Source organism: Monodon monoceros, unplaced genomic scaffold (assembly GCF_005190385.1).
Source record: "Monodon monoceros isolate NGI ecotype Baffin Bay Population unplaced genomic scaffold, NGI_Narwhal_1 Super_Scaffold_11, whole genome shotgun sequence".
NCBI classification, from domain to species: domain Eukaryota; kingdom Metazoa; phylum Chordata; class Mammalia; order Artiodactyla; family Monodontidae; genus Monodon; species Monodon monoceros.
Genome location: NW_021703767.1, coordinates 137,395,790 through 137,414,418, shown reverse-complemented (window position 1 = coordinate 137,414,418; position 18,629 = coordinate 137,395,790).

Sequence of the window (18,629 nt, the reverse complement as noted above, 5' to 3'; positions counted from 1 at the left end):
AAATAAAAGGGTCAGTGGGTGCCTCTCCTGTGCATCTATTTGTCCCATAGGCCATTAGTAATCAGGTCCCACTCTTTGTTGCCAAAAATTGTTAAAAACTGATTAAAGAAGACAATTTACGGCTATTAACAAATTTTATTTAACATTCATGATGTGGACAGTCTGCTTTCAGAGAACTGCAAAACTGGGTGAAATTAAGAAGGTTTTACAGGATAAAGAATAAAGAACAAGATATATAGAAAATATCTGATTGTGGGTACCACATAGTCGACCTTGTTTGGAGTGAGAAGGAACAAGGAAGTAAGCATAGAGCCCAGATTTGGCTTGGTGTTTGGGGATTGGCTGACTGGATATTCTGCACTTCTGGTCAAGCAGAGCATTTCACAGGGACACAAAATTCATTTAAGTTTTGGTTTGCTGACCTGGCGTCCAAGGCAGGAGTGACTCATTCTTGGGCTTAGAATTTAATTTAACAGAAGGAAAATTATTTTTCCTCCCTTACAATTCTGATTTAGTAATTCAAAAGGAAAGGCAGGGATCTCTATTAAAAATAAACAACCTCTAGAGATGATTTTGATCCCTAGATAGATTCAAAAAACAGTGACTTGATCCTCCGATGAGAGCCAATGAGCTGGTAGATTTCATAGACTCATAGGATGTTGAAGGAAAAAAAAAAAAAACTTGGAGATCACTTAGAGATTTGTCTTCCCATGTATTTACTGGTGTAAACTTTCCTCCAAAATAATTTTCATGTAGAAGCACAATAGATAATAACAGCTAAACACACAGCCACTCTGGTGGATATCACTGTGCATGGACCCCCAAGCACCTCCATGGAGCAGCTGAGATCCCCAGTAACACAGTTTAGAAATTGTGTTTAGAGATGAGGAGACTAAGGCCCAGAAAGTCAAAGTCATTTTTTTTAAGGTAAACAGCTAACTCACTCCTGAGACATGATTGGAAACTTTTCTTTACACAAACCAGCCCAACTTAAAATTAAGGGATGGCTTAAATAGACGGTTAAGAAATAAAAGTCACTTCAATTAAAAAAAAGAAAAGAAAAGAAAAGAAATAAAAGTCAACTGAAGAAATTATTTGTCATGGAGAAGCAAAAAAAAAAAATGCATTATACTTAACAACATGGGTTCCATCATATTATTGGTAGTATGTTTACGATCCACTGTTGGTTGAATCTGCCAATGTGGAATCCACGGATAAAATGTGGGACTTAAGCATCTGAGGATTTTGGTATCCATGGTGGGTCTTGAAACTAATCTCCTGCAGATACTGAGGAACAACTGTATACAATAATAGGTAATGTCATAACATACACAGTAGTTCCATCTTTGTAAACCATAGCAAAATTGTATGAGTTTATTTATATAGACCTGTATCTTCATAAGCAAAGAGTTATATAGGAAAGGGCTTGGTGGCCTTGAGGTAGATTCTTTTAGTTCTCACTCATTATAATTTTTAAAATGTGATTGCTCTAAAAGTGGTTTTTATCTTTTCCTGTATACTTGAGTTCAACATGTATAAAAAGCACATGAACTCTTCTGCATAGACTGTAATTGAGAATCTAGGTCAGAGCCAGCCTTGAGTTCAAGGACCAGGTTCTGGATTTATTCCTGCGGAAAATGGCAACTCATTGACTCACTGAATGATTTCAGGGAGGGATTCTTTATGATTTGACTTATTTCCTAGAAAGGAAAGCTTCACAGCCAATAAGTATGCCTGACACCACAGATGATTGTTCTCTTTAAGTCCCACTAAGTTTAGAGTTTAGCTTAGATTAGAGCTTAGAGTTGGCTCATATGTCTATATAATATATATAAAAAACTGAATGCTGTTGGAGACTTCAGAATTGCTTTTTCAAATATGTGTATTACCAACACAGCCCTAGAGCCACTTTTTTAGAGTCCATCAAGGCTTTTTCAGTACTTCCCATCTTTAAACATTGCAAGTACTTTAGGCAAGGCCAGTACAGCAAAAGTAAAATAAAATACCCTAAAGGATAATGCCTGGTTTGATTTGTTTTTGTGTTTTCTTTCTTTGAGTTGACATATCCTGTTCCAGTGTTTGCTTTTGTTCCCTCTTCCATTTTTAATGGCAGCCATATAGTGGACTCACAGCTTTTAGAATTTTTCTTCAGCCCCCTTAAATCTCATTTTAGTCATTATCTTATATGACTCAATATACTACATGTTCTCATTTCTCTTCCCTTCTCCCAGGCTTACTGCTTTCCTGAGGTTTATGTTTATCCTGGGCATATTTTCTCATCTGTGGACATAAAATTGACTTTTTGGGCTGCTGATTTTGATATTTTATATTTCCTGTTCTTTCTATTTACTTTTACAATGAGGAAGAGCTGTTTTAAAAGTGACCCTTGGAAAGATGTTCATTTCCCTAGCCAAGACTCTGCCTTATAAAGTCTCTCTCTCTTCTAATACGACCCTACACTTCTCCCCGGTGCATTGCTCCTTTGTACATCTTAATGCTGTGAGCTTTTGTGGATACTTATCTGATCATTGTTCTAATGTGGCAGCACCTACTACAGGTCCCCTTGTTGGTTTCAGAGACCAATTTCACTGTGACTGTGGAAGTTTGCAGAGTGTGGGGTGAGGGGAAGAAGACATCTACACCTTACTGCTCACAGAGAGTCCTCAACTCATTGTCCCCTCTTTTATCCTTACTTTCTGAATCAAGTGTGTGTAAAAATAGAAAATGTATATATGTAAGCTATTTACCTTCCTCACTTCACAGTTCCAATGCTGTGCTCCTCCTCTCCTCTGACTGAGCAAAGACACCCTCCATCTGTAATATCCCTCACTGCACTGCACCCACTACATTCACGCTTGATTGTCAAGTCATATTACAAAATTCAGCTCTGAGACACTTCACAAATAAGTACCCCATGAAGCAATTTTAATATGCTATAACTTACTATGTTTTATTATATACAACATATAATAAATTTTGGATCCTTTTAAGCAAATTAGGCATTTCGATAGTGCCTTCATAATATCTCCTGAATAACTCCATTATAAACTTCCTATTATATTATATGGTATAGTTCTTTTCTAGTTCTGTTTCCCTATTTTGATTATAAGCTATATGAGGCTGAAACTTTGCTATTCTTATCTATCTTTCATCAACTCCATAGAACTAGATAGTACTAGAGCTCATTAATTTATTGTTATTAACTAATCAATAATAGAATGAGAGGACCCGTGTTTCCATCCATGAGACTTATAAGGGCAAGAACAGTGCCAGCACAGAGTATACACTCCCAAATATCCTTCAACTGGAGAATGGATAAACCAATGGTGATACATCCATACAAGGGAATACTACTCAATAACAAAGGGGAACAAAGTACAGATATAATTACAGGAATGAATCTCTCAAATACCTTATGCTAAATGAAAGAAGCCAAACTCAAAAGTCTGCACACTTTATGAGTCCATTTATACCTCATTCTGGAAAAGACAAAGCAATAGGGACAGAAAAGTCATCTGTGGTTGCCAAAGACTGAGGGTGAGGGCAGGAGTGTTTGACAAATGAGGAGCATGAGGGAAATTCTGTGTGGGTAATGAAACTGTTCTATATTTTGATTGTGGTTGTAGTTACACGATTGCATATGTTTGTTAAAACCCTCATAACTTATAGAATATGAAGAGTGAGTTTTACTGCATGTAAATTATACCTTAATAAAAAATTTTCAAAATTATGGTTGAGTAAAAGAATAAATGAAGACGCCACATCTTTAAGTAGAAACAATACAATTAGAGCAATGAAGTCTTAGGTAAAGAGTTGCAGTGCAAAGAGAAGACAAGGAGATGAGTCCCTGTGGAAGGGCTTAGACTCCTCAAATCCATGTCAAGTTTTGACATTGACAAGCTATGAATCAAAGCATCAGAAGAAAGAAAATCCCTAATGGGGACTTTATTTTCTAGAAATCATCTTGTTGGCACTCCTAGGGCAATATTAACCTGTGTGGCAGGGCAATTACTAACTCTCCTTTTGCTAATATCTAAAATGACTAGCTTTGCTATAATAATAGAAACATGAATTTGAAGTAAAACAACAGCAAGAAATTTTCTTTTCAGATTTTACCTCCTTCTAGTGATATGTCTAAGTTTGCAAATGTTAAAAGAAAAAAAAACATAAGGTGGTCAACCTGTATCTATCTATCTATTTATATCACTAGTTATCTATCAAGGAGAAATATTAAGGGCTTATAGAACTTAAGGAGACCCAAACTTAAGAGCAAGAAATCTTTGTTTTTGTAGAGCAATGTGAAATAACCCAAAGTGGCAAGGAATGAAATATATCAATAGAGAATTGACCATAACAGTGTAAGGTATTTGAATATTTTATGGAATGTTGTTCACACTCAGGAAAGGAATACATATCTAGAACTTGTAAATGACATTGAAAGATGATAGCACATTTTTAAAACTTTTTAAAAATTAAAGTATATTTAACTTACAGTGTTGTGTTAGTTTCAGGTGTACAGCAAGGTGATTCAGTTATGTATACATATGCATTCTTTTTCATATTCTTTTCCATTATAGGTTATTACAAGACATTAGATATAGTTTCCTGTGCTATATAGTAAGTCCTTGCTGTTTATCTATTTTATATATAGTAGTGTGTATATGTTAATACAAAAGTCCTAATTTATCTCTCCCCACTCCATCCACTTTGGTAACCATAAGTTTGTTTTCTATGTCTGTGAGTTGATTCTGTTTTGTAAATAAATTCATTTATATCATTTTTTTAGATTCCACATATAAGTGATATCATTTGTCTTTGTCTGACCTACTTCACTTAATATCATAATCTCTAGGTCTGTGTTACTGCAAATGGCATTATTTCACTCTCTTTAATGACTGAGTAATATTCCATTGTGTATATATACCACATCTTCTTTATCCATTCATCTGTCAATGGACACATAGGTTGCTTCTATGTCTTGGCTATTATAAATAGTGTTGCTATGAACATTGGGGTGCATGTATCTTTTTAAATTAGAGTTTTATTTGGCTATATGCCAAAACAATCTTGAGAAAGAAGAATGGAGCTGGAGGAATCACATTCCCTGACTTCAGACTATACTACAAAGTGACAGTAATAAAAACAGTGGGGTACTGGCACAAAAACTGACATATAGATCAGTGGAATAGGATAGAAAGCCCATAAATAATCCTACACAACTCTGATCAATTAATCTGCAATAAAGGAGGCAAGAATGTACAATGGAGAAAAGACAGTCTCTTCAATAAGTGGTGCTGGGAAAACTGGAAAACTACATATAAAAGAATGAAATTAGATCATTCTCTAACACAGTGCACAAAAATAAAATCAAAATGGATTAAAGACCTAAATGTAAGACTGTATACTATAAAACTCCTAGAGGAAAACATAGGCAGAACACTCTTTGACATAAATTGCAACAATATTTTTTTGGCTCCATCTCCTAGACTAATGGGAATAAAAACAAAAATAAACAAATGGGACCTATTTAAACTTAAAAGCTTTTACACAGGAAAGGAAATGGTAAATAAAACAAAATGACAACCCACAGAATGGGAGAAAATATTTTCAAATGATGCTACTGACAAGGAATTAATTTCCAAAATATACAGATATCTCAAACAGCTTCATGTCAAAAAAACAAACAACCTAATCAAAAACTGGGCAGAAGACCTAAATAGACATTTCTCCAGAGAAGACATACAGATGTCCAACTGGCACATGAAACATTGCTCATTATTAGAGAAATGAAAATCAAAACTAAAATGAGGTATCACCTCACCCCAATCAAAATGGCCATCATTAAAAAGTCTACAAATAATGAATGCTGGAGAGGGTGTGGAGAAAAAGGAACCCTCCTGCACTGTTGGTGGGAATGTAAATTGGTACAGCAACTGTGAACAGCATGGAGGTTCCTTTAAAAATAAAAATAGATTTATCATGTGATCCTGCAATCCCACTCCTGGGCATATATCTGAATAATAGCACATTTGAGGATTTTACTTGATGACAGCATACTTGTGGGAAAGTGAGTGCTGAGGCAAATCTTCTTAATAGATAAAAATCCATAATTCTCCCTACCCACTACCATTCCACAAAGTTCAGATCAAACGATACAGATGGATGGTAAGGAATACATTGCCATGTCTTATTATCTAACCAACAATAAAAATATAAAAGGATAAGGAAGTGATAACAGAGGAGGAACTACACACTGAGGGGAGAGAAACCACAGTGGGAGACTGAGCAGGGAGGGAAAAAATAAAGGACAGTGAGGGAGAGGAAGAAACTTTAAAAATATTCCTAGAGATTAATATTTTCTTTCTATGGGATTTAAGAAAAGCAAATAAAATATATGAATGATTTTTAAAAGTTGTTTGCACACTACTATATATAAAATAGGTAACTAATAAGGACCTACTGTGTAGCACAGGGAACTCTACTCAATACTCTGTAATTGCCTATATGGGAAAAGAATCTATAAAAGAGTGGATATATGTATATGTATAAGTGATTCCTTTGCTGTACACCTGAAACTAACACAACATTGCAAATCAACTGTACATCAATAAAAATTTAAAAGCCAAAAAAAGAAAAAGATGTTTGATGCATGGAGAATTCTTTTGAACACAAACATTACAGAAGTGACACAAATATGCTGCTATTGACATTTTTCAATTTAAATTTTAGTTTTTGGTTTTAATTTTTACTTTTTAATAAGAATTAGACTACATAAGGGACTTTCTTGGTGGTGCAGTGGTTGAGAATCTGCCTGCCAATGCAGAGGACACAGGTTCGAGCCCTGGTCCAGGAAGATCCCATATGCCATGGAGCAGCTAATCCCATGCACCACAACTACTGAGCCTGTGCTCTAGAGCCTACAAAACACAACTACTGAGCCCGTGTGCCACAACTATTGAAGCCCAGTACCTAGAGCCCATGCTCCACAACAGGAGAATCCACCACAATGAGAAGCCCATACACTGCAACAAAGAGTAGCCCCTGCTTGCTGCAACTAGAGAAAACCCATGCTCAGCAATGAAGACCCAGTGCAGCCAAAAATAAATAAATAAAACTTTTAAAAAAACTAATCCTTTAAAAAAAAAGAATTAAACTACATAAAAATCTTAACAAATAAACGTATATATACACATGCATTTAAATACTTATATATGTATATAATTATATTTATATAAGCTATATTTATACACACACTTGTAAAATTGTACGTGTGTACGTTTATATATGTATATAATGTTATAATGTACATAATGCTATGTATATATACATATATATAATTTTATATTATAAAATTATATATTTAATAAATATTTTAATAACACTAAAACTAATTGCTAGCACATTGCATTGTCTGTAACAGTCACAAAAAATATGCCCCACTCCACATGCTTTTCTACAATGAGACTTTGCCATTCTCCCATCGAGGAGTAGAGTGTAATTCCCCTTGAATCTGGGCTGACCTTATGACACGCTTGTAACCAGTGAACTTAATGGAATTGATGTTGTGTTACTTACAAGTCTAGGTAAGAGAGGGCCATGCAGCTTCCAGCTGGTTCCCTTGGAATGCTCTGTCTTGAAACCCATCTACCTTATGGCATATGTAGAAATCATATGTGGGTATTCCAGCTGATGGCCCCAGCTGAGCTCTGTTCTCAAATCTTTCCAGCCAAGGCATTAAATATATGAATTATGAAGCCACCAGATGACTCACTCCCCTGGTCCTTTTAGCCATCCCCAGCATTCAAGTCTTCCCTGATGAGGCTCCAGACATCATGGAGTAGAGACAAGCTATGCCCCCATGCCCTATCAAAATACTTGAAGAATTTTGAAATTTTTAATTATGCTTATATTTTCATTATAAGCATAATGAAATATTTGTCATTTTATCCCACTAAATTTGAAGTGGTTTTTTACACAGCAGTAATAAAAGTGTGGGTATGTGTGTATACATACAATATATATTATATAATAATAATATTATGTATGTGTGGATATATATATATGCACAATTGTTTCTATTTCTAAGCTGGGTGGTGTAGTCATATATATATGATATATATATATAATGATATATATATATGTAATGATATACAATATATATATTTTTGCTGTCCAGTTTAGAAATAAAAATATTACTTGTAACTTTCAAGCCTTTGTCCCAATTTAATTCTTGTTACTTGATATTGCCTTTCTATGAAGAGTAACCACTATTCCAAGTTGTGCTTTCATTATTTGTCTTTTGTTATGACAAATCTATATTAAATATGTACATGCACATATATACATACATACGTGTGGATTTCTAAATAGAATAATAATAATAATTTTCCAAGTTTTTGAAATTTGTATGTGACATTATATTTTTCCCATCCAACATTTTTTAAGATTTATTAATATATATATTTATAGCTAAAGTTCACTCATTTTCACACTGTATGATATTCTACTATATAATTATATACTAACTCATTTAATCATCCTGGCAGTGAATATTTGGGTTATTCCTACGCTTTCACAATTGAAAATATTGCTCTGCATACTTTTGTATGTGTCACACATGCAAAGGTTTTACTAGAAATGAAGTGTTTGATCAAAAGATACTATCTTCATGTTGAACAAATAGTGCCAAATTGTTTTACCAAGGAATTTCAGTAATTTACATTCCCAGCAGTGGTATAAAAGGGTTCTCTTATCATTTTTTTAGTAGTCTCTTATTCTTTACTCACTTTTTAAAAAAAATTCAAGTTTTTATTTCTTTATTCACTTCAAAGAGATATTTTATTTTCTCTATGTAATAATTCCAATATATGAAGTCCTTGACTATCTAAATCAGAGGTAGGTCAATTTTCTGTTAAGGGAAATATAATAAATATTTTAGGCTGTGGGCTATAGAATCTCTTTCACAATTACTCAGCTCTGCCATTATAGACTACAAGTAGCCATAGACAATGCATAAAGAAATGAGCATGGCTGAGTTCCAATAAAGCTTTATTTGTAAGAACAGGCAGCAGAATGAATTTGCCAACCACTAGTCTAGATCATGTGAAGATTTTGTTTTCTGTTTGTCTGTTTTAATATAATTCATGGTGACTTTTCTCTGTGTGTATGTTAATTTTTTATAGTGAATTCATTGTTTGGCTGAATTTAACCCATGTAACTTATGTTAGCAGCCAGCAGTTTTCCTCCAGACAGTTATTTGTTCCTACTGGGTGTGAGGGGTAGCCAGCAACCTGGAAGAACTTCATTTTTTTGTAAATTTCCTGTTAATTTCTACTTATCTATTTTGGAAGCTCTTTAATTTAATGTCTGCTCTGATTTCCCAGGCTCTTTAGAAAATAGAATAAATTAAGAATCAAGACCAGCTCAGGAACAAATCATCGCTAAACATTCTATAGAAGGATATTTTTGTTATTAGTTGTTTTTCCATTCAGAACTGTGGCAGGGCCTGATAGATATCATTATGGACTTTGCTGTCAGACAATTTTGTTTTTTCCAACCTGTATTTCACAGAAGCTCTTGGCTCTTCAAAACTTCCAGCTAAACATGTGGATCTCAGATTCCAGTCCCCAGCTCAGCATGTTCCCAAGATCTACTCTTCCAAATCCCTCATGATTAATAATTCCAAAAACTTTACATTCCTAAAATCCCAGAGTATTCATACTCACTTCCTGACTTCGTCTCATTGTTCTCTTTGATATACGCCTTGAGGCATCTTTTAAAAATCTTTGGCACTTTTTCTTCTTCTATCATTTACTCTCCCATTTTTCTTATTCTTGTTGGTTTATAGCTTTTAAAATATTTAATTTTAATTATAGTTAAACTATAATTATAATCGCAGATAAACTTGGGGAATGTTTTCAGTTAACCATGATTATTTAATCTGCCACACTTACCTGAAAATCATGATTATAAATATTTTATTTAATTAAACCTATTTCTGATAATAACTGCCATTTTTTGACGCTCTACTACTGTCAAGATGCTTCATACATTATTAAACAATAACCCTATGGAGAAGGCACTATTTTTTCTGTGGTAGTCATTGGTGTGGCTTGAAAATATTTAAATTCTCCGCCCTTTCTGGGCACAGGATGGGAACGCACCCGACTACCTACTTTGAAGTTTGTCATGGCAACGTGACTTGTTTGACCAATGTAATGCGACTGACAGTGCCATGTGTCATTTCCAAGTCAAAGCTGTGAGGTCTAGTGCAGAATACACATGGAATTTTCCTTTTTCCATTGATTTCATGGAAGCACCTCTCCATAAGCCTGGGTCCTCAAGTCACTTCAGCATGCAGAGCCCAATCAACCCAGGTTGAACAGGTATTATAAACAAGAAATAAACATTTTTGTGTAAAGCCATTGAGTTCTGGGGATTGTTTGTTGTAACAATATAATCTGGCCTATCAAGAATAATATAATGTCCACTAACATGAGGAAAAAAAATTATTGCTTATATAACAAGACTAGTAATTGATGAGGCTATAATTCAAATCCAAGTTTATTTTGTCAAAGCTCCATGTTGTTTTTGCTTTACCATGCTGCCTTGCAAGCTGAGGAGGTTCTCAGCCTTCTGAATGTCTGAAGTCAATGGATAAATTTGGAGCCAATAGACAAATAGTGATACCACCCAGAATTCTGGAGCCATCTCTTACAAATGAGCATTTGTACCGCATGATATATTTTTTAAAGCAGTTAGATGGAGAACATATGCTAATTACTGTCATCTATTTCTCTTCTGAATTCTGATGACAGAGCAGAATTTCTCTGGTAAGAAATTCTTCATCAGATACCATAATACTTAACCAAAGAAAAGGTTTCAATAACTTCAGCATGACACTGAACAATTCAGGAAGGTTTCCAACTAGTAATTAGACTTTAAAAAATTGGAGTCCTGCCCTATCGCACAAGCAAAATAACATGCATGACTGATTTAAATATTCCTCTTTTATTTGTTCTTTGATGTAGTTGCTCGTGAACCCAACTATGCTCATCACAATGAATCAAGTGTTTTCATTATCAACAATACCATGATAGATGCTGGTCCTGCCCTCAGGTAGTTTACAATTGAAGAGTGGCAATAAGGCAGTTATTGGGCCCCCATGTGTCTTTTCATGGTCAAATTTCAACCAGCATTCAGGCTGAGGTGTACCTCTCATTTGAATGCTGGACCATCTCATGGTAAGCAATATTTCTTTTCACTTCAATCCAAACTGTCTACAAGACCATCTGTTTCTACAAGAGTCCAAGCCAGTTTTATAGACATATTTTAAAAATCTGCTTATCCCTGTGTAAAAGACCTATCTTATATCCACATTCCCACTAGGCTTCACAAATTTCCAATTTTTCAGGCTTTACTCATGAAGACTTCTTTACACAAACTTATACATACTCACAATATTCAGATTTCACAAAGAAAAAACCTCACAATAGATCTCTTCCTTCTAGTTTTCACAAAATGTAATAGAAATGCAAAGCTATGTTTCTGATATTTTTCTAAGGGCCTCTCCTTGAATTTCTTTAAGCCCTAAGCAGCTCTACTTTTACGGAAGTTTCAAAATCATAGAAACTTTAACATAGACACTTGTTTCCAAGATCATACTTGTCAGAAGAAAGTCTCCATTTGAACTTTGTTTTCCATTCTTCAAGACTACAGATTTTTTTCAGAAATTCTAACTTCTGCTTTCAGCAGGGCTCCCTTTGCTCCTACCTTTGCAGTCTTCTCCATCTGTAATAGAACGTGTACCCCTGGGAGGACAATTGTGACAGTCTTCTCTTTTCCACATGTATCCTACCTGGCTCAAACTGATTCCATGTGAATGTCCAAAACAAAAGTCTCTCTGGCCCAGAGATACTTCAGACCTCAATTCCAGGGCTGCTTTCAAGCTCATGGGCTCCCAGTGTTAGCCCAACATAACCTTGTTTTTCACTGTCAGCATTGCCGCAATGCTGACAGGGGGTTACCCTTCCCTTGCTAGGTTTCGTATATTTCCCCATGTTGTGCAAGTTAAACAACTCCTCATGGTGTCAGATTAGTAAATCTACTAAGCATGACACAAAAATGCTTCTCCGTCACATCCCTTTGTTGTCCTGGAGCAAGACAGACTGCCATTGGATTTTTCTTGGCTCAAGAAGCAAGACCAGCTCTATAATTTGTGGAACCAATTCAAGATAAAAATGTGAAGTCTTTTGTTAAAAGAAATTAAGAAATTCAAGACAATGGACAGCAGAAGATTACATTATGTCTGGGTTTTTGTGGCTGCCCAGACCGTATGCCCATGAAGCCAATCCTATTGAGGACAATACCACTTTGACAAGGTGTTCTCCTCAAGAATAGTGTTTCAGGTATTAGTTACCTTCCTGTGGATATTTCTGAGCCCAATGATGATTCTTACTTAGAATTTCCTTAAAACTTCAAATGGGTAAGCCCAGTAGAGTTCTTACTGCAAATAGGACCCTTGGTAGCCCACCATTACCGAATCTCCAAGGACATATGGAAATCTGGACCCATTTTTTGAGCTTGAACACCATCCATACAAATGTTTCCCATAGTGGAGCAAGACTCAGGTTCAATTCTATATTGAATTCTAAAGGATCATGTCTGCTGGACCCTAAGGTGTTAACACGAAAAATGATACCCCAAATCAAAGGCTCTCTGAACACCATCAAAATGCCTTTTTTTAACAAAATTTTCTTTTATTTATTTATTTATTCTGGCTGTGTTGGGTCTTCGCTGACGCTCATGGTCTTCCTCTAGTTGCAGCGAGCAAGGGCTACTCTTCGTTGCGGTGCGCGGGCTTCTCATTGCAGTGGCTTCTCTTGCTGCGGAGCACGGGCTCTAGGCACATGGGCTTCAGTAGCTGTGGCACGTGGGCTCAGTAGTTGTGGCTCGTGGGCTCTAGAGCACAGGCTCAGTAGTTGTGGCACACGGGCTTAGTTGCTCCGTGGCATAAATGCCTTTTGACCTCATTTTGTGGAATCATAAATACTGACAGTGGGACAATTACATCTTCTCAAGGTATGCCCTAAAGTTATTTCAAATAAAGGCAATAGTGCTTGAGGGAATATTTTATTTGTGTATAGCATGTGTTCCAACATGACTGATATAAACATTTGGTCACAGTAATACATGGCCTATTCTCATTTTCATAGAAGTACAAACTTCTTGTCTAAATTTACTATGTAGGTAAGCAGAACGAAAAGTGGCAGAGAGTAAGCATGACCCCTTTTAGGAAAATTATCAGAATAAAAAATTCCAGTGTAAATCTGAGTGCTGACACGAGCAGTCCAGCTCTCCACCCCTTCAGTCTCGTTATTTTTTTTTTCAGTCTCGTTATTTTATATAAAGGATGGTCTCTCATTTCATAACTGCAGTAGAGCTTATACTGTGTCTAAGTGATTCTGTGCTGATGGGTGATATGTTTCTAAGCAACATTTTTTCCAGATAAATTTCAACTCCTATAGCTCTTCAGGTGGGAGACAGCAAGTAAATCACCTTCTGTAGGCAGTCTTGAAAATAGCTATTAAGGTGTTTTTTAGCAAATACGAGTTTGTGCATGTAAGCTACTCCAATAGCAGCCCCTGGCACTGATAAGAATAGAATGCCTTCATTTTCCCACATCTTCATATGTGAAAAATATTCTAGGACAAAGTAACTTACACTCTCTTCCTTGTGGTTTATTTGTTCTTGGATTTTAAAATCGTAAGAATAAAGGAAAGAAATCTAATACTTCCTTGACCCTTAGGCTAATTGTCCTCTAATGATGGGTCTCCCCACCTGTTTCTCTACACGCCATGTTCTCAATGGGAATAATAGACAGACATTAACAGATAATAATAGGTAAACAACCAATATGAACTGGTATAAATCAGGAATAAGTTTTCCAAAAAATTGATGGCGGAATCAGGAAAAAATCTGATCAAGTTGCCAATATCAGGATTTTGTAACTGGTGCTAATTTTTTAGAGATGCTCTTCATACTATTATTTATTTCTTTTTTTGGCTCTACCATAAGTACTTTCAAATATTGAGTTAGGATCATGATACCAGGGTTAGACTTGTGCTTCCATTGGTAAATACACATGAAATAATATATTTCAAAATTATTTATTATAAAATATTTTCAAATATTTACTCATTCATATTTGAACATCTATTAGATATAAAGATGAACTTGACAGCATTCCAGCCATCAAGAACTTTGTCTAGTGAGAAGAGAGACAAAAAAATCAATGGCTTATATATGAAATGTCAAGTATTATGATTAAGTTAGGAATTTAAAAACCTATTCTTTGGCTCTAGTCTCAAACTGTAATAAGTAATCACAGAATCAGTATTAATCTCAGCCCATCAGTAGGAGCCTCCTTTCAAAACCCATGCCTCGGAAATTCAGCCATTCCCTAAACCCCATTCCTTCTTTTTTAATTTAATTTTTATTTTATATTGGGGTATATTTGATTTACAATGTTGTGTTAGTTTCAGGTGTACAGCAAAATGATTCAGCTATTCATATACATATATCCATTATTTTTCAGATTCTTTTCCCATATAGGTTATTACAGAATATTGAGTAGAGTTCCCTGTGCTAAACAGTACATCCTTGTTGGTTATCTATTATCTATAAAGTAGTGGGTATATGTTAATCCCAAACTCCTATTTTATCCCTCCCCCCACCTTTCCCCTTTGGTAACCATAAGTGTGTTTTCTAAGTCTGTGAGTCTGTTTCTGTTTTGTAAATAAGTTTATTTGTATCATCTTTTTAGATTCCACCTATAAGCGATATCATATGATATTTGTTTTTCTCTGTCTAATTTATTTCACTTAGATGATAATCTCTAGGTCCATCCACCTTGCTGCAAATGGCATTATTTCATTCTAAAAGTCAGCCAACCAGTAAGTAGCACACTTCAAACGTGACCTAAGGTTGGCTCTTGCTTTGTTCAGAGAGTCTGTGTTCTAGGGGAGCAGTTACCCCTTGCTTATCAGGCAGTAAATTCAGCTTCTTTGTTTCACATAAGCGTAAGTGTTTGGAAGGGGAGCAGGGTTTGTGCGGTTTTGTTTCTTAAAGATATGCAAAGTTATGTGAATACTGTGGAACATGGACCACTAAGAAGGGACTTCTAACTCCACATAGGGGTGGAGAGGAGGGTAGTTAAGCAGAAGGGAAGAAAATGATCAAATCGTTCTTCAAAGACAGGAAAACTTTGAGCTGAAGCTTGAATCTAACTCAGTAAATTGTGAATGGGTTTCTCAGGCAGAAGGAGCAGATGAGCCATGTTACGGAGACAGTTGACTTTTTGGTGTGTCTGAAACACACCTAATGCTCAATGGTTCAAACGACTGCAGACGGATGTGTAATTGTAGATAACCCACCTGACACCTGCAGGTGCAAGCCTCTGCATGGTGCATTGGGATGACGGGAAGTCAAAGATTTGACCCCAGGAGGAGTAAAATTAGTTTGACATTTTAGAAAAAATAATTCTAATGTGTTAAAGAGACTAAAGTGCAGAGACACTAGGTGAGAGGGGACATTATTTCTGTAATGAATTTTGGATATGCTCCAGGAAAACCTTTTTATTTTGAAGATGATAAAAATAAGGCCCAGTGGATTATTTTTAAATGATAATTTAAATATATTTTAAAATAATCAAAGTCACAGATCTAGAACTGGAATTCCAAACAGCTATCTCTGATTTCTGTTTAAAAATCAAAACAAGCTGCATAGTCATAGTTTTTTTCCTATGACCAAATCCTCCCCTCAGGAAAGAATCTCAAGGTACAAGGTAGGAAGTACTCAACTCTACACTTGAGGACACAATGTTAGTTCTGTTTCTTCACAGATCCAGCACTGGGCTAAAACAACAAATGTCTGGATGACAAGTGATATGCAGCAGTAAGAGATTTGGAAACTTGGCTGAGTGCCATATGACTGAAGGAGATTGAACTTGCAACATATGCCTAATACACATTTCACTACATTTGGAGGAAACAGCATTTAATCCAATTTCTTCATTTTACAGGTTAAGGCCAAGAAAGGTTAAGATATTGGCCCAAGGTCACACAGCCAAAAAGCAGAAGAGAACTGCAGGCCTGCCTGAAGTTCAGGCCAATTCTGAGCTGCCTGAAAGTTTGAACTGCAAACCAATTGAAAGATCACTGTCTTTAGCTGAGGCTCTGTTGATTGTTTTCTCCTCCTAATTCTACTTTTAAAACATGCCTCTTGTTTCTTTCTAGTTTGCTTTTAATTAAGATTCTTTTTTAAATCTTTTTTATTTTTAGTGGCGTATAGTTGCCTTACAATGTTGTGTTAGTTTCTGCTGTACAGCAGAGTGAATCAGGTGTATGTATGCATATATCCCCTCTTTTTTGGATTTCCTTCTCTTTTATGTCACCACAGAGCACTGAGTAGAGTTCCCTGTGCTATACAGTCAATTCTCATTAGTTATCTATTTTATACATAGTTATGTATGTCTGTCAATCCCAACCTCCCAATTCATTCCAGCCCCCTTCCCCCCTTGGTATTAATTTAAGGATACTTTACAAACAATAAAACATACATGATGTGTTTGGACAATTGCACATACCTATATAACCACACTTAAGACATAGAACATTTTTATCACCCCAGGAAATTACCTTGTGCTTCTTTCTAGTCAGTCCCATCCTCTAGGCAACTACATTCTGATTTCTATGATCATAAATTAATTTTGCCTGCTGTTGAGCTTTTATAAATAGAATAATGGTGTGTGTTTTTTTGTGTGTGTCTGGCTTCTTCTGCTTAATATTTTTAAAAATTCATCCATGTCGTTGCATGTATCAGTAGTTAATTTTTTTTATTGGTAAGTAGTATCCATTTGTATGACTACTCCACAATTTGTTTATGTATTCAGCTATTAATAGACATTTGGGTTATTCCAGCTTTTTATTTTGGTGACTAAAGTTGCTATGAACCTTCTTTTTCTGTATATCTTTCTTTTAATATCCTTGAGTAAATACCTAGGAGAGGAATTTCTGATTATAGAGCAGATGGGTCTTAACTATATGAGAAATTACCAAAACAGTTTCCCTAAATGGCCTTACAATTTTACACTCACACCAGCAATGTATGAGAGTTTTAGTCTCACCACACTTGCCAATATTGATGTTTTCAGTCTTGTTAATTAGCCATTCCAGTATATGTGTAGCAGTACATCATTGTAGGTGTATTTTTGCATTTCACTAGTGACTAGTGATATCATGTGCTCGTTGACCACCTTATGTCTTTTGTTAAATGTCTCTAGCAATCTTTTGCTCATTTTCATATGGAGTTGTTTTTTCTTTTTAATTTATAGGTAGAAGTGCTTTATATATTCTGGAGATAAGTGCTTTGTCAAAAATATTTATTGCAAAAAATCTCTCCCAGGTTGTGGCTTGTCTTTTTGTAATAGTGGCTTAAGGTGAACAGGTGTTTTTAATTCAATGAAGTCAAATTTATTATTTCTCTTTAGTCAGTGCTTTCTGTGTCTTCTCTAAGAAATCTTTGCCTACCCCAAGACTGTAAAGGTATTTTTCAATATTTTCTTTTAGAGGTTTTATAGCTTTGGTTTTTATGTTTCAACTTTATGAGGAAATGCCAAATATTTTCCAAAGTGGCTGTGCTGTGTTACTCTCCCACCAGCAATGTATATAACCAATGTATATAATTAAGTTTTGTAGGTGGTACAAGGAAGAAATAAAAGTTTATTTTCTCCCCATATGCACATATTTGGTCTAGCATGATTTTTTTTTTCTTTTTGGACAACACTTTTCTTACCCCATTCAATTGGCTGGCACTTTTGTCAAATAACTGTTTACCATATACATGCAGGTCTATTTGGGGACCCTCTCTTCTATTGTGTTGACATATTTGTCAGCCTTTATGCCAATATCTTTCTGTGTTGATTACTGTAGGTTTATACAAAGTTTTGAAATCAGGTAATGTCAATCTTTCCATCTTTGTTCTTTTTACAATGTTGAACAGTGTTATCACTTTTCTAGATCTTTTGCTCTTCCAAATACATTTTAGAATCAGTTTGTCAATATCTATGCAAAAGTCTTGAAATTTTTAATTGGTTCACATGGGATATATTCACCCATCTGGAAAGAGTCGACATTTTAACAATATTGAGTTTTCTAATCCATGTGTAATTCATTTCCATTTATATAGGACTTTAATTTCTTTCAGAAATGTGTTTAGTTATCAGTTTACATGTTTGTATATATTTCATTAAATTGGTTCTTAATTATTATTATTATTTTTTTTTTTTTTTTTGCGGTACGCGGGACTCTCACTGTTGTGGCCTTTCCTGTTGCGGAGCACAGGCTCCGGATGCGCAGGCTCAGCAGCCATGGCTCACGGGCCCAGCCGCTCTGCGGCATGTGGGATCTTCCCAGACCAGGGCACGAACCCGTGTCCCCTGCATCGGCAGGCGGACTCTCAACCACTGCGCCACCAGGGAAGCCCAGTTCTTAATTATTTTATGCTTTTGATGTAATTATAAATGGAATTGTTTTTTGGATTTTATTTTCCAATTGTTTTCTGCTCATATA